General features: G+C 47.5%; 1 protein-coding gene across 1 annotated transcript in view; it reads left to right on the plus strand.

Moving 5' to 3' along the window:
• The first annotated feature begins 1,748 nt into the window (after positions 1-1,748).
• Positions 1,749-24,110, plus strand: part of CPLX2 (complexin 2) — an 84,149-nt gene continuing 61,787 nt past the window's right edge. The window contains exons 1-2 of the mRNA XM_039239819.1: positions 1,749-1,941; positions 13,489-13,569. The gene's annotated coding sequence lies outside the window, so the exon portion shown is untranslated. The remainder of the gene's footprint in view (positions 1,942-13,488; positions 13,570-24,110) is intronic.

The raw sequence follows: 24,110 nt of genomic DNA on the forward strand, positions 1-24,110 counted from the left end.
TTCTGGGAATAGTATCACCACTTGCAAGCTGTGTGATCTTGGTCAAGTCAGCCTGCCTCCTTTGGTTTTCAGTGGTTTTCAATGTAGGGGAGAATACTACCTACCAGATAAGGCTGTTATGAATACCAAATAAGATTATGGATGTTTTGCATGTTGTGAAGTGAGTTGTTGTTATGATCATGCCATCCAGGGTGAGAAGGGGCTGTCATGTCATGTATCTGTGTTCCTCCATTTCCTCTTCTTTTTCATCCCATTGAATATCAGTGTGACCCTTTTTCCTCAAACATTCTTACTTGATTTATACCTAATAGAAGATCCCACAGTGACCTGCACAATAGTTCCAGCCTTTTCAGGGAGAGAGGGACTATAGAAGCCTTGATGTGAGGTAAGTTCTTCTCAGGATACCAGCCACTGAGAATACTGCAGCAGGCCAGATAGACGTGATCCTTGCCCCAGTAGAGTTTTAATTCTAGTTGAGGGAAAGCCAATGATAAACAAATAAATCTATAAATAAAATCATTTCAGAGAATAATAATAACTAAGCAAAAAGAAGTAGATAATGTCATAGAGTAATTGTGGGAGCAAATATTATATAGAGTGGCTAAAGTTCTTTTCAGGAGGTGACATCTGAGCCCAAATCCAAGAGACAAGAAAGATTTAGCCACGTAAAGATCAAGGTGAAAAGAGTCCTAAGTAGAGAAACACACACACACACACACACACACACAGAATTAAGCAACCTGGTACAAAATGGCGGCTACTGTAGAATGGAATTACTAAGTCAGGAGAGAGTTGGTAGTGATGAGGCTGGAGGGTTAGACAGAGATGCTACCATGTGAGGTTTTACAGGCTGTGATTAAAAGAGAAATGGGAGTGGGGAGAGGGAGAGAGATGAGATTGAGAGAAATCAAACGAACACTGAAGGAAAGGAAGTTACTTTGACCTCTGCTTCTCACATGTGCATACATTCAGCAGACGCAATTCAACATCTCTTGTGTGTCAGTCATTGTGCTAGGAGCTGGAGATACAAAGAAAAATAAAATATGGAACCAGTTTTTTTGAGCCTGGCAACTGAGAATATAGATGCATAAGTAATTATAATACAGTATGATAAGAAGTCTCCTAGAGGGATATAAATGCTGAGGGAGATTAAGGAGAGAGTGACTGTGCCTTAGGAATCAGGGAAGTTCTCATTGAGAATGAAGACACTTGAACTTACAAATAAAGTGTAAGTAGCAAGGGGGGGAAATGTTCCAGCCAAAGGGAGCAGCAGATGTTAAGGTACTGGGGCGAACCTGTTCAGAATAAGTGGTTTTCTGTCTTGCTGGAAACAGCTAGAGAAGCAGCCCCGGGTCTTCCTGGTGAAGGACCTTCAGTGCCACACCAACGAGTTTGTATTTTTTATGAATGCACTGTACATATGGAATGTTTGGAAAGCTCTCTCTAGGACATGGTACTAGAGGCACTTCAATAGAGCAAGTACAAAACCTGCCTTTGGTTAACTGGTCACAGAAATGGGGGCAGAGGAGACAGACTTCCAAGGCAGGATGCCCTTTGTTCTCTAAGTAACAGGACCCTGTGTTCCCAAACTTCAGGGCAGACTGACTCTATGGGGAGCTCCCCCCTTGTCTCCCTCTTGGTTTCACTGCTGGCGCCCTCTCTGGTCCCTGTCGCCAGCCCCCGCCTCCTGTCTCAGGAAGCCTGGGTCTCCCTGGGAGCGGGTCTGCCCTTGGGGGAGGCCTCTCGGCTTTGTGCCCTGCAGCTCGGCTGACACTCGGGGCGGACCGAAGAGGGGCTGGGCGCCCCCAGTGTGCACATGTGCTAGCCGAGGCAGGAGGGAGCGTCTCCGCGGAGGAGTGCAGGAAGGGGGAAGGAGACGCGCGCCAGAATCTCGGTCCCGGGCGCCCTGGTCGGCCGCGGAGGAGCTGCAGCCTCCAACAGGTTCGTAGAACGCACTCTTGCTCTCTGTTGCTGAGCCGCCACCTCCTCCGCCGGAGCAGGTTCGCGGGAGAGACCCTGGCCATAGGCCCCGCGCCGGCGAGCTCCCTGAGGGTGGCTTCCTCTGGTTCTCCTTCCTTCTCCCGGTAGCTCTGAGCCGCCACCGGCTCTTCCGGGGAGAGGTGGAGGGCGCCACGGGCTTCTTCTCTCTTCAGCACCACCTCGGGGACAGCTCCCCGCGCACGGCGGGGTCCTCTCCCCAGGTCAGCGCTGCACCTGCAGACAACTGGCCAGCCGCCGGCTCCTCTCCTCATTGGGTCCGGGTTCGGTGCCACGGCCTCTGAGGACAGTCCCTCGTCCCCGTGGACTCCGCTCCCCGCGTCAACACAGCGGTGGCAGACAGCTCTTGCCGGCCGCCTGCTTCCTGGCGAGCCGCGAACAAAGCCGAGGGGCTGGGGCCTCCCGCTTTCCTTGCGGGTGGGTGGTTGCATCGATCGGGGATTTCGGCTTCCCCCAGAGCAGTGTCTGCGGCGAGCTGGGGAGGGGAGCCCAGTCACAATCGCGCGTCTCTGGCTTGGGTCTGCAGTTCGCCAAGGCCTGGCCGTGCAATGGCGGGTCCCAGTTGGAAGTCGGAAAGAGGGTGGAAGGAGACAAGGGTCCAGGACTCCAGTGCAGCGGCTGGGCCTAGGCTAGAAGGGAGGAGTGCGCTGCCCGCCTCCGGACCCCCACTTCCACCCTAAGTCAGGACCACGGACTTCCTTCGGAGAGCCTCACAAAGATACCCGAGGTTGACAGCTGCAATCTCTGACTCAGGCTGTCCCCGGAACATCCCTAGAAAGTGTGAGGCTGAGTTTCCGTGGGGGGAGGGGGCCGAGAAACCGCCGGGAAGCCTCACGAACTGGGCAGCTACTCCGCCCCCACCTCCGGAGTGATGCCTGAGAGGAAGGAAGGGGGAAGGGAGAGACCCCAGCGGCAGCAGGTTGTGAACTAGGCTTGGCTCTGGGAGGCTGCAATTAGTAAGAAAAGAGGTTGAAGGAGCATGAGAATCTGGGAGGTTCCCAAACAGGGAATCCAGTTCAGCGGGAGAAAACCAAACCTGGAAGAGGAAACCTTTTCTCTGTGAGCTGAAGCTGGGAGGGCCCTTGTCTCACGTGACCCTCTCAATCACTGGTAGTCTCAACCAGACACCCAGGAGTCATGTATAGGGGGCAGAGGTGATTTGTCCAAGGTCACTCAGCAATTTAGTAGAATTGGGCCTAAAGCCCGAGCTCCCAAAATCCTGGGCCTGTTGTATAACATTCTTGGGGAAGTGTTTTAAAACCCCAGATGCCAGGAGAAGAGCACAGTTGTTTCCATTCTGAGTCCAAATCTCAGCTCTGTCACTTACCAGCATGTGACCTTGGGAGAGTGACCTTCTGAGAAGACAGATTAATAGTACCCACTTGTGGTGAGGATTTAGTGAAATATCTATGTAATGAGCTTAGGGCAGTGCCTGGCACATAATAAGTACTCAAAAAATGAGCTATCCTTTTCTGCTATTATTCCCTCTGTAAACATGTGCTGAAGACCTCTTATGTGCACTGGCTGTGCACTGGGGACACAGAGAAGTGTCCTGAGGAGGACACAGACCAGCAAAGGAAGCAGAAAAGAAAACAGTTGCAAAATGATGTGATAAGTGCTATCATAAGGTGAGTACACAAGGCTATATAGGATCTCAGAGGCAGGAGTGATGAGCTGTGAGGAAAGGAGAGGAAAGATATCTCAGACAGATGCAACTGTGTGTAAAGGCCAAGAGATGTGAGATCAGAGCCACCAGGGCAATGTCACTGTGCCAGAGAGTCCTCAAGATTGGGACTGTGAAGTGAGAGTAGAGAGAAAAGCTGAAGCCAGTCTCCAAAGGGCCTGCTGTAATGAAATATTTCAACGATATTTTAAAAAATAGAAAGAATAGTATAATAAACCCCCACGTATCCGTCATCCAGCTTCAACAGTTGGCCAATTTTGTTTCATCTATACCCACGCCCACTCTCATCACACTCAGACACACACACACACACACACACACACATATTTTGAAGCAAACCCAAGACATCATATCACTTAGTGCAGAAGGATTTTAATATCAACAACAACACCGTGCCACTCAAATGTTGTTCTACCTTAGAAAGTCTCTGACTCAAACTCTGACTTTCATTCCTCAATCTGTTCTGAACATTCCTGTCCTTAGCGGAAAGTTTTGAGAGAGAGCCACCCTATGATAAGCCATGTGCATTAGAGAAACTATTTCAGAAAAAAAAATGGAGGGTACATCAGCCCTCAACAGATTTTAGGAAGCCAGAATTGTTTATCTCCACTGCCTACACTGTGGCTAGAGGCCAGTACTATTTGCAAGACAATAGTCAAAAGACAAACTAGTCCCCATAAAGAGAAAGACAAAAGTGGAGCCTCCCTTTCAAAGTAATCTGAATCATAAGCTTATAAGGACAGAAGGCTTGAGGTCATGGAAATCCTGGATTTGGAAATCATCAAACCCAACAGCTACATTTTATAGATGAGGAAGACAAGGGTCAGAGATAGAAAAGAATTTGCTCAAAGCTCCACAGTGCTGAGACCAGAGCCAAGACCTTCGAACTCATAATCAAGAGTTCTTGTGAGTTCACCATTCTGCCTAGAAGATTAAGTCTTAGAGCTTCTCAGCCCCTAAAATTGGGATGCCATTTCCTTCCAGAGCTTAAAGAGGCTGGAAGGAGGAGGGGAAAGTGGGGCAAGAAATAACTTTCCTGGTTCTCAAGAGGATGACAAGGTGTGGTAGTTGGTCTTTGAGATACCTGGACACATTTCCCTTCCATATCCTTTTGAAGAAAGTCTACGACAGTGGTATCTGTATTCTGGCCACTGTGTCTATCTCCTGCCTTACCCGTTGGTTCTCATTAACAAGTTTCTGCAGTCAGACACCCAAAACTTATTTCTGCATTTTGCCCATCCTGCCTGTCTTAACCAGATGAATATGAAGTCTCTCTCTTCCATTAGCCCTGACGGCGCTGCACATCCCTCTTAGTAACAGACCGCCATTTCTCTGAGATATGAGTAGTATTTGCCCAGGTCCTGGCAGGATGCAGAATTCTTGTGCATTTCTGGAGTGTGAAGTCTCTCCTGTTACTGATGAACTGTGACAGATGTGATGGGTACGTGTGCTCCCATCAGGGTCTAGGCACTTCACAAGTCAACATTTTGCTTTTCAGGGACATCCCTGCCTGCAAAATGGGGAAGGCAATATCTCATAAGTTTCCCTGAGTCTTAGGTGGACAAATTAAAGCACATGTAAAGAGTTCTAAGCATCCCTGGTGAAGGGAAATCAGCAGAGAATGGTCAATAAAATTGCCTTACTTCTGGGAGTATGATTGCAGGCAAGACCTAGGAAAGGTGATAAAGGTAGTGAATTTCAGCTTGTGAAATTATCCCAGCTTTTAGCCTGAGATGACACCAATTCAGATATATTATATTATATTATATTATATTATATTATATTATATTACATTATATTTATTATATACAGGTTTTTCCACACTATCTGAAAGTTCACTTTATATCACTTTTTTTTTTGTTTTTTTTAATGTTTATTTTTGAGAGAGAGAATGTGAGTGGGGGAGGAGCAGAGAGAAAACAAGGGAGACACGGAATCTAAATCAGGCTCCAGGCTCTGAGCTGTCAGCACGGAGCCCGACACAGGGCTTGGACTTGTGAACAGTGAGATCATGACCTGAGCTGAAGTCAGACGCTTAACTAACTGAGCCACCCAGGCACCCCTGTCATATCACTTTTATGGAAGACCTATGTTAGTACCTGTTTTCACTAACCAAGAGAAATTTGAAGAGGATTTCACTTTTACAGAGTGATAATTGCTTCTTTGCTTTACACCATTTGGGTTTTAAAAAGGTTTCATAAGAATGCTCTACTTTCAAATAGCAGGGGAAGCCTATATTATATTCTCTGGGCCTAGCTGAATTGCAATAGGTAAGCATTTATACTTCCTCCAACATTTACTTTTTGAGTGGCTATTTGGTGTCAGACATGGCTCCGGGTACTGAACAAGACACCTCAGATCCCTGCTCCCATGGGGTTCATAGACTTGCAGTAGACACAGTCATTAATAACAATTAAAAAGTAAATACGGAAACATTTAAGCATACAGAAGGACAGATAGGGAAGGTCTGTCTGAAATGGCAACATGAAACTGAGGCCCAAATAATAAGAAGTTCAAGAAGTTAATCATGTGAGGATGTGGGACCAAACATTCCAGGCTCAGGAAATGGCTCTGGAAGAGGCCCTAAATGTGAGCCTGGACTCTTTGGGGACAGGCAGGGGGCCAATGTAGGCAAGGGTGGAGAGGGGCCAGGGAGCAGTCCATCATGCAGAGTCTTCTAAGCCATGGTCAGAACTTGGGATTTTATTCTAAATGTAATGGATTGTCATGGGGTGATTTTAAGCAGGAGAGTGATAAAAACTGCTCATGCTTTACAAAGATGCCTCTGGTTACTGCATGGAGGAATGGATGATATGAGGATGCTGGGCTGGACATAGAGCAGGCAGAGAAGGTGAGACACAGTTTCAACCCTTCAGATGCTCAGCATCCAGCAGAGGAGACAGGGCACAAACCAGAATACCAGAACCCTGTGGGAAGGGTGGCCACAGGGAGGAATGTGCAAGGCATTGTGGGCACCCAGAACCAAGAAGAACTCATTCAGCTTAGGAGGCATCAGAGAGGGGTTTGTGGAAGTGGGCAATGGCTGTTGGATGGCACCTGGAAAGGAGAAGGTCACTCATCCTGGTGCCCAGGACAGAGGAAGGCAATTTAGCAGCAATAGAGTGCCTGAAATGGGAGCCAGGCCACCCGAGTTCAAATCCCAGCCATGCCATTTAGTAGCTGTGTGGACTTAACACAAGTTACTTACTACTCTGCATCTCGATGTCCTCATCTTGAAAATGGAGATGATGAGAATCACAATACTAATGTCAAGGGATTTCTGTGTGGGTTAGACAAGTTAAATTTTGGGAAGCACTTAGCTCCTGGAAAGCACCTAGAAAGTGACCTATGAATAAATTAAAATGGAGCACGTGTGAGAGCAGGAGCCTGTGGTGGAAAAGGTCGAGTAGGAGCCCAGCTCTGAGGGACCTTGAAGACCAGGCCAGACATGCTCATCTTCTCTGTACACAACAAGGAGCCGTCAAAGGCCATTATGCAGGGGGTCTTGGGGAGAAGAGTAAGCTAAAGCCCAGAGGCCTTGAGAGGGAAAGGGACTTATCCGCAGTCACGCAGCCAGTTATGGGCGGGCCACTGTCACCAGTCTCCCTAACTGATTCAGTATCATAGCAAGGTAAGGAGAGTACATATTCTGTTCCCCCGCTGCATCCTCAGGGTTAGAAGGAGGCCTAGGAAACTCACAGTAAGTGTTTGTGGAGCAAACCACTAAATCAAATCATGCAGAGAAAGTCAGAAGCCTTGAATCCTCAAGAAGGTCCATGCGTTTTGGACCGTGGAGAAACTGCTCTCAAGTAAACAGACCAAACTCCTAGAAGTGTTGACCCGGGGGCCTCCAGTCCCCTGAACCCCGGGTCCTCCTGTGACAGAGACACTGCCGCCCACGCTGCCCCAGACACCTCCTCAAGCTGCAGCGAGCATTGCTGCATAGGTTCAGGAGTTAATCTTGGTGAAGTGCCTGGAAGATAGAAAGTGTTCCCCAGACATCCAGTGTGGTAATTGCCACTGCGGAAAAAACATATCTCCACATTGGCAAGAGGCAGGCCTTTGTGTTCCACAAGAAAACAGCCATTAGAATTCCTGTCTCTGACTCGTCAGGAAGCTGTGACAGCCTGGCGGGCAAGGAGGGTCTTGCAGTTCAAGCAGCAGATGGCAGGACGCTCGGAGGAACTCAGAAGCAGCTATCCATTCCTGAATGCCTGCCTGCTCCAGGCAGGGTGTGGGGCTGGGTGCGTCTCCAACCTGGGGAGAGCCCCAGCCCCAGTACATCCTGCCACTGACTTGGGGCAAGTCCCGTCCTTTCCCTGAGCTTCAAGTTCATCATCTAAACAATGGGGATAATATCGCTGGCCCCACTGGGTCATTTTGTTCTTGATTCTGACCACGTGGGGTTCAGGTTGTAATCCCAGATCACAAATGTGGAAACTGAAGCCCAGGGTATGGCTCACTGATTCCTCAATACTCACTGAGCACCGATGATAATGAGCCAATAACCGAGGAGCTGGAAAGACAGTAAGAATAAGACAGACAAGATAAGGTCCAGGCTGTCCCTGAGCTCACGTTCTATTCAGGAGACAGAAAAGAAGCAAGTAAACATTAAAATCATTTCACCAAGTTATATAAGTGGTAGGAAGGAAATAAAAGAGGGGTGTGTCAAGGAGGCAGGGGCTGTTGGGGCTGTTTATATAAGACAAGCAGGGCTTGAAGGAACAGGCATTGAAGCGCACATCTGGATAGGGAGAAGCAGCTGGCCATGGACAAGTGTCCAGGCAGAAAGTGCATAGGTCCTGAGGTAGGGAGAAGCCTGACAAAGGTGCATGACAGAAGTCAAGCCAGCAAGGGAGAGGGTGGAAGAGATAAGGGCAGAGAGGTTGACAGAGGCCAGAGAAGGCAAGGCCTTGAAAACTGGGTGAAGCAGATGGGTGGCATCATCTAAATTGTAGTTAAGAGTCTTCTCTCCATCTCCTCACCGTTAAGGGGCCTGATGGTGCAAAACCCAAATCAGAGTGATCACTGGACCCCCTTTCAGGCCTTCAGTTCCTGCTGCCATCTCTAGAACAGGTCAGCCAAAGGGCAAAGTGATGGATTCCCCTGCTGGGAAATAAATGCATCAGCTGGCTGGCTGCTGGGTGGGCACCCCGGTGCCTTGCAGGCAGCATCCCTGATGCTATGAGGCAGCAAGGGGAGGGAGAAGACATAGGGCTGCTGGGATGGGGGTGAGGTGAGGGAGAGAGGCACCTGCCTCAGGTGCAAAATGTAGAAGCATGCCAAAAAAACACAGCCATCAAGATAAATAACATTTTGTGCAATATTTTTTCTATAAACAAAACTGGTGCCAAAAAATCCATAATGAAGAAAATATTAAAATGCTCAAATAAGGACAGGATTCTAAAAGAGCCAGGTTGGGGGTAAGACAAATAGAGTGAGTCATACATGTGCAGAATCTAATCCTGACCCAGAGATGTTCGCTCAACTGCAGGGACACTTCCTGAGCTGGGGCCCTGTTCCCACTGGAAGCCAGCATCCAGAATGTGGCGGCTCATGACAAACTGAAAGTAAGAAACAGTCCTAGTAGGCACCTCAGAGACCACTCTCCACCTTGGCTGTGGAGACAGAAGCCCAATCAGGGACCACACAGGCAGGAGGTGTTGCTTGGCACGCAGCCCCGGAACTGCGTACTCCCAAGTGGACCTAAGTTCGAACTTACCCCTTGCAGGCTGTGGGACCCTAAGTGAGGCTCATTGCCTCTCAAGCCTCAAGTTCTCCCATCTGTGACCCCAGGGCTAAGAAGATCTAGCCCCTAAGATTCAGTTAGATAAGATTTGAAGTCCTCTAGCACTGGGCTACTCCAAGTGTGGTCCTTGGACCAGGAACATCAGCATCTCCTAGGAAATTGTAGAAACGCAGAATCTTGGCTGCATCTCAGACCCACTGAATCATAATTTGCATTTTAATGAGACCCCCAAGGGATTGGCATGCATGTAAAGCCTGAGAAGCTGGTCAATTCTCGGCACTTTGAAGATGCTCGATAAATGACAACACTGCCCCTTTACCCACCCAAACCCTGAGTTAGATCCTGACTTCAGGCAAGAGGAAAAACCCAAGAGAGGGAGAAGAGATCCTGAGGTGACTACCTCATTAAATTTTAAAAGGTCAAGTCTTAAAGCCAGGGAGTCTGGCTGAGCTCCTATAAACCATATAGGTTTTCCATTGTTCATCTGGAAAATGGGAATAATAATAGCAAATACCTTATACGATTGCTGTGAAGATAAAATGACATAATATGAGTAAAACCTCAGCACAATGCTTGGCACAAAGTAAGTGTTCAGTAAATGCTTGCTATTGTTGCTGGTGGTGGGAATGGGTAGAAGGGATTCAATACATGATTACTGAACACATCCCATGTGATAAGATAGGTAACATTTGTGTAGCTCTTTGCCATTTATAAAGCACTTTCATTTATACCATTTCAGGAAACTCTTATAACCCAGCCCCGGTAAGATAGCATGAAATACATTCATTTTACAAAGGAAAAAATTCAAGGCTCAGAGAGGTAGTGATTTGGCTAAGCAAACCAGGATTTAAACCCCTAGAGTCTGAAACCAAAATCTGTGCCAGCAATAGAACATCTACCAATAACCATAGAAAAAGGTCAAAAATGGGATAAGATAATATGAGACTCTAGAGGTGGTGTTGTTCAACCTTCTTCTTTTACAGAAGGGAAACCTGAGGCCCAGGGAGAGGAAGAGACTTGTCCAAGGTCACTCAGACAGAACAACAGCGCTGGGGTCAGAACCCAGCTCACAAGGGTTCTGTCCAGAGTCCTGTCCTGTGTCCAGACCCACCTCCTGCATCTGAGTGGCCAGGTTCCACCTGATAAAGCCAGTGGCACAGGCTGCGGGCAGCCTAGGCTGGTTCCCTGGGCAGGTCTAGTGGACAGGAGGATCCCAAACCCACCTCCCTTTCCAGCCCAATCAGAGGAAGAGACTGTGGAAGCTGGTGTTGCCAAGGTGAGAACTATGAGGTTGCTAGGACACGGTTTGGGAGCAGTCAGGTGGCAGAAGAAGGCTTTGCTGAGCCTGGGACAGAGATTAGGACCTGTCATGACGACCTCTCATCATTGGGGCCTGGGGGAGGACCTCTAACTCCACAGGATAGGTCAGCCAATGGAAGAGCTGAGTCTCACAGACCCTCCATCTCCACGCACCACCCAAGCCAGGAGGCAGAGTGTGCTTCTCCCTCTATACCAGACCTCATCAAGCACGAGTCCTGCTACCTATACCCCCACCCCAGACCCTGCCCCCAGAAGGAGCTCTCTGATGCACAAGCTTAGCCCTGCAGTGCCTCTCTCCATCACCCTCTGGTGAAGTCCATGTCCCACTAAAGCTCCTCATAACTGACCCCAAAACCTCCCAGTTTCATCTTTCTCCCCAAGGATCTAGCCAAACCAAATTCCTCCAAGTGGGACCATGCTCTCTCACACCTTTGCAGATGCTGTTCTTTCTGCCTGGAAAGTCCTTCCTGCTCCTCTGTCCTCTAAGCCTCAGCTTCAGGCTCACCTTCTCATGAAAGCCCTCCCTGATACCTCCTGGCAGTGAAGCACCAGTGACAAACCTGCATTTCTGGGGATGTCACATTGTATGTTAACTATCTGCTTTCCTATTTGTGTCCCCATCAGACTGGGGGCTTTTTACATCTCACTCCTAGAGTAAGACCCAGGTTCCAACTGTGCAAGATCAAGACTTCTCTGAGCCTTTGTGCCCTCCTCTGTGTGATGGAGATTGTGACCTTGGCCTTGCCAGGCTAATGGGAGTATTAGAGATCATGGATGTGAAGGGCTTGGCACATCATAGATACACCAAAAGTGCCACTGTTGCCCTGTTGTTTATGCCAGTACCACTCATGTCCAGCCCAGTGTGCTCACTAACATGTGTGTGCTTGGTGTATCTGCCAGCTGTGCAGGGAGAATAGTAACTCCTGCGTGAAGGGGCTCTGAGAACAGTGAAGCCCCATTCGAGCATACGTCATCATCATTCTGAGAGTCAGCACCCTTGATTCCCACCAGCCCCTAGACCTGAGTCATCCTGACACACTCTCTACCCAGGCATTGAACAAATGGGTTCATTCACTGAACAGAAGAGTATCTGCTCTGTGCCAGGAAACATGCCAGCTGTTTGGAACTTAGCAGCAGGTAGACATTCAATATATCATTGTGCCACCTTTCTCTCCTGGCCTTCTTCAAGGTCATCCTCCCCACCTGGTGTGCATGTGGCCCTGCCTGAGGCCAAGGAGGTCACTCTTTGCTCTAAGATGCTCCATGGGTAGTCAGGGGGCCCACTTCCCCGCCTAGCCAGTCAGAAAACAGTAACATCTGCCCTGTTTCTAATCCAGTTGCTAGTTTTAAATTCAGCTCTGACAGCTGGAGCATGCTTGTCCTTTTCCCTGCGGTGTCACCAGCATCTAGAACATGGCCTGACACGGCCATTCAGCCACTATTTACTCTTTCATTCACTCACCCAACAGATATTTATCAAGTCCTGCTAAGTGCCAAGCTCTGGGGAATCAGTGGGGCCCTGTCTCACTGAACTCCTACTCTAGTGGCTGGATTGGGGGTGGAGGACATTGCGTTAGGTGGCAGCAGTGCCTTGGGGCAGTGGAGACTAAGGGGCGAGGTACTGTGGAACCAGGGTGGTCCCAGAAGACTACCAGTCATGGAAAGGGGCTTGAGCGGGCTGATCTGTTGGAATCCCTGCTTTACCCACACCGTGTCTATCATCCAGGGCAAATCCTCAGTCCTCACCTCTGGAAACAACACAAGAATCTCCCCTTCCTTGGGTCACAGCAGGACTGTGGTTACAGGAGGAAGGAAGACAGTCGAGGAGGTGACACTGGGATGTACACAGGCCTCTTAAGTTGCCGAGGCTTTGGAGTCCAGCCAGGAGAGGCTCTGACTGCAGCAGGGTCAGAGTGGGGACTGAGGGTGCTGATCTGGCTCCACGCTCACCCCTGTAGGAAGCAGAGCAGATGGCCTCCCCTCTCTGTTCTCACCTGTAAAATGGGAGAACACCAACCTCACTAAACCTAACTTTGTGAGAGCAAACCTAGCAAACTTGTTGAGCATTGCTCAGTCAACAAATGTATAATGGGTGCCCACTTTCTGTCAGGACTTGTGCAAGGCTCTGGATACAGTCATGGAATGTACCCTTGAATGCTTAGTGCCTCCTAGGAGAAAGCAGAGAAAGGTAACTAAAATTTGAGGGGCTACGATGGAATAGACATCTTCATAGATATTCTTAGTCAACACTGAAAACAATAATTACAACAAGCACTTATATGGCATTTAATGTAGGCGGTTGTTGCTGTTCATAGCCCTGCTTTATACATAAGGAAACTGAGGTTTGGGAAGATGTAATGGATTTTCCTGAAGCCAGAATTCAAACACAGGTGTGACTGACAGTAAATCCCATCCATTGACATGGTCAGAAATTACGTTTAAGCCAGAAAGCAGTGTGGTCAGTGGTACCATAAAAAGTTGCCTAAGCCAGTGACCAACTGGGCACTGTTGGCAACTGATGTCAAGAGAGTAGGTGAGGTGGGGTCCGGGGTTGGGTCTGATGTCAGGTAGGGTACCATCCTGCCCAGCCCCGAGCTGAAACCCAAGGGATCAGTGGTGGCCTCAGGAGAAGCAAGAGCATGTCTTTAGTGGGGCCTGGTGTTCAGTGCCCATTCAAAAGGCAATTACCCCAAATGTCCTCTCCCTTTACCCCTGAACAGTCTCTCTCCTCTTCCAGGAATCTGTGCATCTTTGGCATGCTACCTGCTCTGCTCATTGACTGAAGGCCCCTACATCTCAGCTCAGCCAAGAAGCTAAGGTAAGAGTACTGCCCAGGGTCATTCCATGGATGGTGTTCAGGCCGCCCCCCCTACTTATAGGGCCCAAGTCAAGGGGGTCATGATGACAGTCCTAAGTAGAAAGGAATTGGATCAACTGGGCAATGTGGTGGAATGGTGCTAGCTTGCGTTTTCAGAGCCGTTTACTACAGAGAAACATTTTCTTGTGCATTATCTTCTTCCATGATGCTCCCCCCAAAAAACCTTAGGGGGTATTATCCCCAGTTTAGGGATTTATCTCCACAGATAAGGAGACAGAAGCACAGAGAGAGGAAAGCACTTACAGCTGGCAGGTGGCTAAGCCTGAATTCCAACCTACATTTTCTTGTCTGTTATCCCTGTGTGGCCTGTGTATATTGTCTCTGCTTGCTACATGCTTGATGAATGAATGAGTGAATTCATGAACTGACCAAGATCAATGGTAGGGCAGAGCAGGGCTGGAACCTGGCTCTCCTGTCACCCTAGTTGCTATGTTTTTTTCTGTTAACTGTGCATTTCTACTTTCTATGCTGATAAGCTCAACACTAGCCCAATCCCTACACCCTCACCCCAGGATTTCAAGCATCTCATGTGTGGTGTCCATTACCCCTCCTATTGCAGACGGAAGGATAAAGGTGGAGTGGTTGGCCACAGCCTCTCTGTCAGGTGGCCCCCACGCTTGGATCACACCCAGCATCCCTTCATCCACATTGCCTCTTCCCCACCACGCACTACCAGTAATCCAATGTGCATAGTTGTAAACTTGTTTCTTTAAATAAACAGTCTTGAGTTTCATACCAAATAGTCTTTTAAGAGGAGGAACGTCTCCAGGCCACCTCGTATTTAGCATACAGTGAGCCACATATTTGCACAGAGAGAGTGTGTGTGGATATAGAGATCGCTCGATCGCTATAGATATCGTTGCTCATCCAGATGGGAGCTATTTATGATGCTGAGTCACTCGCAATGAATGCCACTGAGGGATTCCAGGCTGGGCTCTGAGCCCCAGCATCACAGACCTCATGGCTCTCTGCCTCATCCTCACTGTTCACAAATGAGAGAGACAGAGAGAGAGTGGTCCCCCATCTCAGTACAGGGACAGAAGGAGACATGTTGGCCACAGAAAATAGAGACTTTCTCATAACCAAGCTCTATTTCAAATCATTGTCCTCCATCCAGAACACCACACCCTTACACAGCATCTAGTCCAATTCCTTCCTTGAATAGGAGAGAAAACTGAGACCCAGAGAGGGAAGGGCCTTGCCCAGTGTCACACAGCGAGTCAATGACAGAGCTGGTCCTAGAGCTCAAAACTTCTGATTGCTGCCTGGGGTTCTTTCCCCTTTCCCAGCCACCTTCTTCAGATTTGTCTCCAATATCTTGGCATTTCAGTCCCTCAGGAACTTCCTGTCTTCTGAAACCTTGGTGATGTCACTGAGCACTGCTTTCCTTGAGCTCCTCCAGGAGGGGAGCAAAGTCTGGTTTGGGGGTATCCCCCATACTTCCTGCACACAGTGGGCACTCAATACATGTGCATTATCTAAGACCAAACTCAGCACCAATTCCTGGGGAACCCTAGTTCTCCATTTGAAAAAGCACCCATTTATCCCCACCCTCTCTTTCTTGTCTCTAAGCCAGTTCTCTATCCATGCAAAAATAGACTCCCTCCCACTCACCACCCACCTCTGCCCAATTCTATAATGAATCAATTTTATTAATAGGCTTTGGGATAGAAATTTGACAAAGGCTTTTTGTGAAAGTCATCCTTTATCTCCCTATATAGTTTGCCTCTCAAAGGATTCTAATAAACTGGTCAGATGAGATTTTGCTTTACATAAAATATTCATTAATCCCCTCCTTCCTTCCATATGGAATATGTTTGTTTAAACATTCGGTGATCTCTATCCTTTATTATGGATTTTATCCAATTGTTCTAAGACACCATGGAATGAGATGGAAAGAGTATGGCTTTGGAATTAGGGCTGGGTTGAATTCTAACTGACCACATACGGGACCTGCATCCACACTGGTTGTTATGTGAATTAAATGAGAAATGTCCATAAAGTGTCTAGCACATAGTAAGTGCTCAATGCAAGTATGTGAATAAATGAAAGACTCAGGACCCATATGAGCCATAACCTAAAGGGTAAGGGACCAACTAACATTGCAATCTGAAGTCTTGAAGTCATACAACTCCAGAAGGGTAGTTTGAGAAGTCTTAAGGAGCAGACTCCAGGAATTACACTGCTGGTTGGGACGTCTCCAGTCCAGAAAAGGAAGCTTTTTCTCTAGCCCTTTGTACAAGGAGTTTCCTCACTTCAAAGAAAAGTCAGAGTCTGAATCTAGATTCAAAACAGAAAGCTCCTTGAGAGTAAACATTGTGTCATGTTAACTGTTGGACTCTACCTCTCCCAAAACTAGAGCCTATTAATAAGGTAGTACAGATAGGCAGAGATGCATAGGCAACTGTTGAATTCTACTTTTCTCCAAACTACCCTACCCATTGGGTAGTATGTATAGTCAAAGAGATACACAGTAAGTATGCACTGGGTTGAGTTGAGTTGAGCTAAGTTGACTTAGCTTTAATTGACTTGAGTTGTTTTGAGTTTGCTAATAGACCCAACTCTAAGACCTACTAAGGGAGAAGCTTCCTGGAACTCAAGCTTAGCTTAGACTGGGACCCAAAGCACAGGGGAGACCGCAAGGGTGATGTTCTGGGGACATTCAGGGCCTTCCAAAGATCAAGGTATCTCAGAGATAGCCAGAGCCATAGATAGGACTGAGGAAGAAAGGTAGGCATCTTGGCTTACTGAGGGGGCACCACAAGGCTGAATGCCCTTTAGGAATATTTAAAACTTATTGGAACTCGGACAGGATCTTCCTATATTTTTGGAGTGATAGATTCTTTTCTTCATGGCAGAGAAGGGCCCTTTAGTGGTACCCATTTAAGTGGAAGGTCTCTAGGTTGGTGGCATGGGCTGCCATGAGGGGAGAAGGCAGGCTGATGCCAGGAGCCAGTCAGAGCTCCATACTGCAGATGCTAGCACAATTGTAAATTGATCCTTCTATTGGAGTAAGTGTTTGGGGGCCTGCGTAAGGTATGATTCTAAGTCCAGACTTACATCGGCATCAGTTGCTGAAGGGAACGGTGACCCAGGAATCATAATGGGGAATCAGACAAGACCTCTGGCACCAATGAGGTGCCTTCACTGGCCCCATGTCAGGCACTGTTCATCACAGGATGCAACCAGGCACCTAAAGGAGCCAGGAACGAGGCAACAATGAGACTCAGGTGAACAAGGGCTGCTCCAATCCTTACTGTATTTGGCTGCATCTGTCTGTCTCCCACACTGGCTTGGGAACCCATCAGAGGCACTACATCTATTCTTCTTGTGTCATCTAAAAATCTGGGTACAGGTTGGACATCAGCATTTGATGAATGAATAATTAGGTCAGAGTAAGCCTTACAATGCCAGTGGAAGATTTCAAGAGAGTAAGATGGAAAATTTCAAGATTTCAAAATGGCAAAGGTCCAAAACAGAGATGCCCAGCCAGGAAAGATAACATAGACCCAGAAGTTGCCCCTCAGGAGTTTGGCTCACAGGGAAAATTGGACTAAATGAAGTCAAGAGACAGAGTGGTGCCATGTGGGTCAAAATAACATTCCTCAGAGTCCTAGGCTCCTGAGACAGTTCTCAAAGGCCATTATAGGGTGGATTTCGGCAAGAGAAGTTTCTAAAAAGGAAGCTCTGCACCCAACAATCCTATTTAAATAATTTGTAAAAGCTCCAGTTTTCTCTGTTTTATATATTGGATTTCCAAGCACATTTTCATTTTTAACAGATTCGTTGGGTTTTTAAAAAATCCATTTGGAGAGGACTAGGGTTGAAAGAGCCTTGGCATTTGGAGTTAAACTGTCTGGATTCAAATCTCAGCCTCAAGCCTTTCCACCTGTGAGACTTTAGGAAGGGAACCCTTTGAGCCTCCATATTCTTACCTATAAACCAGCCTTCTAGAAATAGGTGAGAAATAACTAAGGAGCTACAGTATTTCTTAAGGGCTGATACATGGGTGATTGATGGTATGCATGATGATTTTAGGTGGTTGATGGATGAACATTTATTATTTTAATAGCTCACAATTGGTGCATGTTAGAAAACTATAACCAACACACCAAATTCTGTGATTTATGGAAATAATATAGCATTTCCTTTGAAAATAAAATTCAGAGCTTTTTAAAAAGCAAATCAATTTAAAGAAAACTACAAAGTAAATGAATAGTAGTGATATGGCAGAAATCATGAGGTGATACAGGAATGACTGAAATGTGGGGAAAACTGAGATAATCTGTGTAAAATACCTATCAATGTCTGTCAGTGAGGAAGGGCTCTAAAGAGTTAATTCTTGTATCCTTCTCTCAATTCCCCGAGATGGCTGGACCTAGAACCAAGCTCATCCACTGGGACAAGGTAGGCGCCCAGGTCTGTCGGCCTGGAATACAGTGTGTGCTGGGTCTGAGTGGGCAACCATGGCCAAGTCCAGGCAGGCAGCCATGGTCAAGTCCAGATGGGCAGCTAGCCACAGGATCTCAGAGCAAGCACAGGCTGAAGAGGCAATGTTTTCCACAGAGTGGACACCAACCATCAGTGGTCCATGAGACCATTTTAAGAGTTATTTAGGTACAGTTAAGTACCTGGGAGGGAGTTACCCCCTTTTTTGGTTGATTACATCAATAAGGAAGTCTCAGTTGGGGGTTAGCATCTCTGTAACATTTGCTGATCATCCTTTTCAACAAAGATGCTCGGCTTTCCACTGACAACAGTATCTGGCTGAAATTAAATAATAATGCTGTATTTTCCATGTCCTTATTTTTACCATTACCTTCCACTTATAGAATAGGATACAGTCTTCTTGTTTTTGCGAATGATATGTTCCCTTTAGAAATAGATGTACTAAAGGTTAAGAAGTGAGTGTGTTGTTTTTGTTCAGTATAAAGTGAGTGTTAGTACATGAGAATATATATATGGAAACAAGGTAAAGGTGATCTTGACTGAAAGAAAAGCCAGTCTGGCAGAAGCACGGAAAGGAGTCCTGCAGCTCCAGAGCCCATGATGGGCCCACAGACAAGATGTCTCCAGACTCCTCCACTGGCTTCGGGTCAAGCCTTGTCCTGATGAGGCAAAGGAGGCCCCATCCTTAGGAGCCAGTTGCTGGGAAGGTGACCTGGAGCTTCCAGACTGAGCTGGGAGTCCAGGGACCATGACAGTGACCCAGCAGCAGTCATTATGGTCAGGGCTGCCCCCAGAGGGTGTGTTTGGAAGAAATCCCAGTCCTCCGGTTTCTGGTGAGGCTGGGGCTGCAAAAATGACCCAGTGGCTCCAAAGAAGGGGAGGAAGGAGATGAGGGCAAGAAAAAGCCAAAGCCTGACTCTGTAGCCTGTGTAAGCTTGGCCTGGCATTCGGGGGAGTCTAGTGTGAACCAATCAGTCCACACCTGCCTATGAGAGGCACTGTGCATGGGTATTAGTAGCAAACAACAGAAACCAAATCTGCCCCAATCAAACAGAAGCAGGGGTTATTGAGAGGTTATCAGATAAAAAAGCAAAAAGGAGCCTGGAAAGGACAGGAACCAAAGCAGACCAGGGGTCTGATAGCAGGAATGAGGCCAGTTTTTTCAAGTCCCCCCTGTGGGATGTATCAGCCACAGTGTTTGTTCCTCATTGCATCACTCTGCACATGATTCACAGCCCCAGGAGGGGCACCAGCTGGTATGGCTTGGGTCCTGTGTCTTCCTCTTGGCCAGCAGAGAGCACGGAGCTTGATCAGATTCACTCCAAGACTTAAACACTGAGGAAGCGGTGATTCTCAAAAAGAAAATCAAGGGACTGTTATTAAAGGAGGAGAAATGGATTTTGGCCAGAATCCCAAACCAGCAAATGTCTACCCTGAGGAACCAAGGGAGGACCGGCAATGTGGTCCCCTGGGCCTGACTCTTCGGAGCCATCCCTGGGGCTTCCTTTCTCCCACACAGGCAGGACCAGGGTCACTGTCATGATCTGGGGCCAGTAGTCAGCCACAGCCAAGACAGGAGCCCATCAGACTCCAGTGAGGGCTTCCTGGATCTTCTAATGAACTGAGGGAGGGAGAAAGTTGGATAAGGCTCTACCTTGTTCCTTCGCTCCATAGCTGAAAAGGATCTGCTGGATTGAGGAAGTCTAATGAGAATTAGTCAGGGGCCACAAACCCAACTCTCTGCAGAGCTGGCCAGAAATAAATACATGAAAGGAACTATGGTGATCTGGAACATGCGTGTCTACAGGGGCAGCCCCTGCTGGGTCAGCCAATTGTTGCTATACAGACTCATGGCCCCAGTGTTGATTGATATCCTGATTTTTTAAATGTTCGTTTATTTTGAGAGAGAGAGAGAGAGCAAGCACACATGTACCTATGCATGAGCGGAGTGGGGGCGGGGGAGAGAGGAAGAGAGAGAGAGAGAGAATCTCAAGCAGGCTTTTCGCTCAGGGCTCAATCCCACAAACCATGAGATCATAACCTGAGCTGAAATCAAGAGTTGGATGCTCAACCAACTGAGCCATCCAAGCACCCTGATTTGAGTAAATCCCCAAATCCAGATTTTTTTGTGAGACTCCTCCTTTTAAAGTATTGTTAACTACTGAAAAAAAAAGTTTAAATATTGTGCTGACCAGACAATACAAACCACCAATTTGTGATCACTGGACTAACCTCTCTTCATCCACTCCAACCCAGCTAAGAAGTCACTTCCTCCAGGAAGCCTTCTGTGACTTGCCCCTCCCTCTGCCTTTCTACTCTCTCTTTGGATTCCCACAGACCCAGTATTTTCTCCTATCACAGCAGTGACACTGCATTATAAAAACTCATTTGCTTCCATCTGCTACTCTTTAACTGTGCTTCCTAGAGGGTGAGGATGCCCACCATGTCTGACATCTACGCCCGGCACAGTGAATGACTCATTCGAGGCATACGGCACAACTATAGGGACTGCAGTTGTCAAGATGGCTAGGTTAAACAATGGTGACAAATTAATCCTGAAACCTCTGTGACTTAGTACAACAAAGATGTGCGTCTCCCTCACGTGAAGTCAGCTTTGGGGCTAGCCGTTCTCCAGGTAGCTTCCTGCCAGTGACTGGGAGAGCCAGGCTGCCTCCACCATTAGGTGGCAGGGGAGGAGGACAAGCAGAGAATTCCTACACACTCAAAACCTCAGCCTACAAGTGCTTTTTGTTGGCTCCCTTCACAGAACATTGGCCAGAACTAGTCCCATGACCTGTCTCATTCCAAGGGGCTGAAATTATGGACGGAGCCCCTGAGATTCACTGGGTCCATGATTCTGCAGCACAGACCCTGGGCTGCAGCCGGCAGTGCTGAGGAAGCCCAGGGTCCAGCAGGTAGACCCCAGCTGCTGGTGGGCAGAGGCAGCCAAAGCCCATTGTTCACGGGAAGCAGTAAGACTCCTCATGGTCAATGCATGGAAGCACCTCTTAATTTGCAATTTTAACTCAAGACATCTGGAAAATTGGGACGAGAGTGAGGAGAGAATTTCATCAGCTTGAGCTTTCCACCTCTCCTTATTTTTCCAATCAGTAAACATTAGGAAATGGAAATGAAGTTGATGGAAAAATAGAGGTCAAATGCCAATGAGCAAACCATTTAGAGTGAAATCACCACCTGGCCCCTTAGCATCTCATTTGAGGTCCGGGACCACCTGGGAGTGACTGCAGCTGCTCACAGGGCCTCTCTTCTGCGATCAAAAGCCAGTGCGCTCAGGGATCCTGACCCCTGCTGTCAGCCTTGGCCAGAACCTCGGCCAATGGCACGTCCATGGTCCCCACCATGGGGGCTCTGAAGCATTTGTCTGCCTTTGTCAGGCTAGACACCACGAAGCAATGGCAGATGTTTTCTTGGAATGGAATCACAGGGTCTTAGGTATGCTCTAGGAAGAGGGCCAGCTTGGGAGCCAGAAAGACCTGGGTTCAAATTTTAACCCCTTCCTAGTAAATCAATTCCTAGCAAGACCCATCAATTCTCTGAGCCTCAGTGTCATCATCTCTAAAATAGGGACAGTCATAACAGCTTCCTCCCAGACTAATTGTGCGGTCTATGAGATTACACATTTATAGGGCCTGTCCCCAGAACCTCAATGGATGTCCTTTCCCTTCCTTTTCCTCAGTGGGCTAGTGGGACTAAGTCTAACCTCCCACCAATAGCACCCCCAACAACAGCCGGCTAGTTTCCATTTGCATGCTGTTGGTGACAAGAAGCTCACTACCCCACCCCCACCCCCAAATCATCCTGCTCCACTTTCAGACCACTCCCATGGTGTTTGTGGTGACAGAATCCAATGTCCCTAGTGACTAGGGTTTGAGGGAAAAGTGCCTCACCCAGTTCACCACGCTGGCTGACCAATCACTGTCTTGACCCCCAAGAGCTGTCTGGGGAACTGAGTGCAGTAAGAATGAAGGAGGTAAGGCATTCAGGGTAGGGGAATATGTGTCCATTTCTGGTTCACAGAGAGAAGACAGAGAAATCCATCATGTGGGATCAGAACCAGAGACATTTATCCCAGAGAAGAGAAATCTCTGAGAGACTGTCACAAGACAGTGAGGGAGGTCCAGCCTGATTAAATGAGGGAAGCAACAGAGGCGCAATTAAGATCCCCAAATAAGAATGTCTGTTCCCTCATTCATTCTGCAAACATCCACAGTTTGTCTACCAGGCCAGGCCCCATGCTGAGCACTGGGGACAGAGAGACGAATCAGCCACAGGCCCTGATCTTGGGTGAGTGGCAGGCACGTAATAATAATATTAAACCCATATGAGGATTGCTGAGATAAAATGCAGGATGGGGACTGCGGGAGATCAGAGAAGGGGTACTGGCCCCCTGGGGGGTGTGGTGGAAAGGATGAGGGGGCAGACAAAATGGGGAGAAAAGGACAGCGGGCCAAGAGCAAAGGCCCAGAGATGAGAAATAGCCTGGCATGTGGGAAGACCTTCCCACTGTCCTGTTGTATAAGGCAGGAAGTGATGACAGAGGGGCCAAAGCAGGAAGCAGAGGGCATTGAATGACAGCCAGGGAGCTGGGACCCTGGCCTAGGCTAGGAGGGAGCCACAGCAGGGTGGGGGGTTTGCAGAAAAACATAACCTACATTCCTAACAAACCTATGTTTGTTAGTGAAACATAACCTACGTTCATAAAAGTGCTCACATTGTACATTTACAGCTCAGTGAACTTTCACAAAGCGAACATACCCATGTAACCAGCCCCAGACTGAGAAACAAACTTAGCTTGCCAGAAAGCCCCTTTTGCTCCTCTTTTCATCGCCCCCTCCCTGAAAAGGAATGACTGTTCTGACTTCTAACCTCATTGATTAGTTGGTTTGTTTTTGAACATCGCATAAATGAAATCACACATTCTTTGGTATTGGACTTCTTTCATTCGTTATGTGTAGTATTCTCTCATATTATTCATTCCCATTGCTAATTATATTCCAAATATGATATTTGGAATTATATATATTATATTATAATATTAATACATAACATATTTGACAATAGCAAAATGCATCCATCCATTCCAGTGTTGATGGATTCATTCCAGTGTTGATGAACATTCCACTGTTCAGCTTGGGACTCACGAAAAATGGTTCCATTAAGATTCTGGTATGTGTCTTTGGATGAACACATATACACATTTCTGTGGAGTTTATGCCAAGGAGTAGAATCAGTGCGTTATAGGGGGTGAGGGTTCATCTTTAGCAGATACTGTCCAATGTGTTTTTCAAAATGGTAGTCCTAATTTACACTCTCTACTGTACTGTGTGAAAGGTCTAGGAGCTCCATGGCCTCACCAACATTTGACATTTTCCGTCCTGTCCATTTTAGTCATTCTAGTGAGGGTACAGTGGTGATTTGCATTTCCCTGGTGACTTAGTGAAGTTGCCCACATTTTCATGTGCTTACTGGCCATTTTGACATTCTCTCTCCTGAAGTGGCTGTTCATGGCCCTGGAAGTTGAGGAACAAGGTTTACATTTCATTTTAGAAAGTCATCTCCGGCAGCCAAGTAGGGTGACCGGGATTGTAGAGTAGATTCTCTTGAACCTCTGGCTAATACCAAGGGCATCTTACTTAGACACGGGGCTTCATCTGCTTCCTCTGCCTCTTTAAATTCTTACAGTCTCCTTGAGGGGTCAAAATTGTTATCAACAGGAGCACTTGGGTGGCTCAGTGAGTTAAGCATCCTACTTCGGCTCAAGTCATAATCTCATGGTTCGTGAGTTTGAGCCCCAAGTCGGCTCTGTGCTGACAGGTCAGAGATTGGACCCTGCTTCAGATTCTGTGTATGTGTCTCTGTCTGTCTCTCTCTGCCTTCTCTCTCTCTCTCTCAAGAATAAAGAAACATTAAAAAAAATTTTTTTTAATTGTTATCAACATCTCAAAGATGAGGTGACTGAGCTTAGACAGAGAAATTACTTGTACAAGTTCTCTCAATTGGAGCTAAGTATA

The sequence above is a fragment of the Hyaena hyaena genome, unplaced genomic scaffold, assembly GCF_003009895.1.
Source record: "Hyaena hyaena isolate Hyena2069 unplaced genomic scaffold, ASM300989v1 scaffold_160, whole genome shotgun sequence".
Lineage (NCBI taxonomy): Eukaryota > Metazoa > Chordata > Mammalia > Carnivora > Hyaenidae > Hyaena > Hyaena hyaena.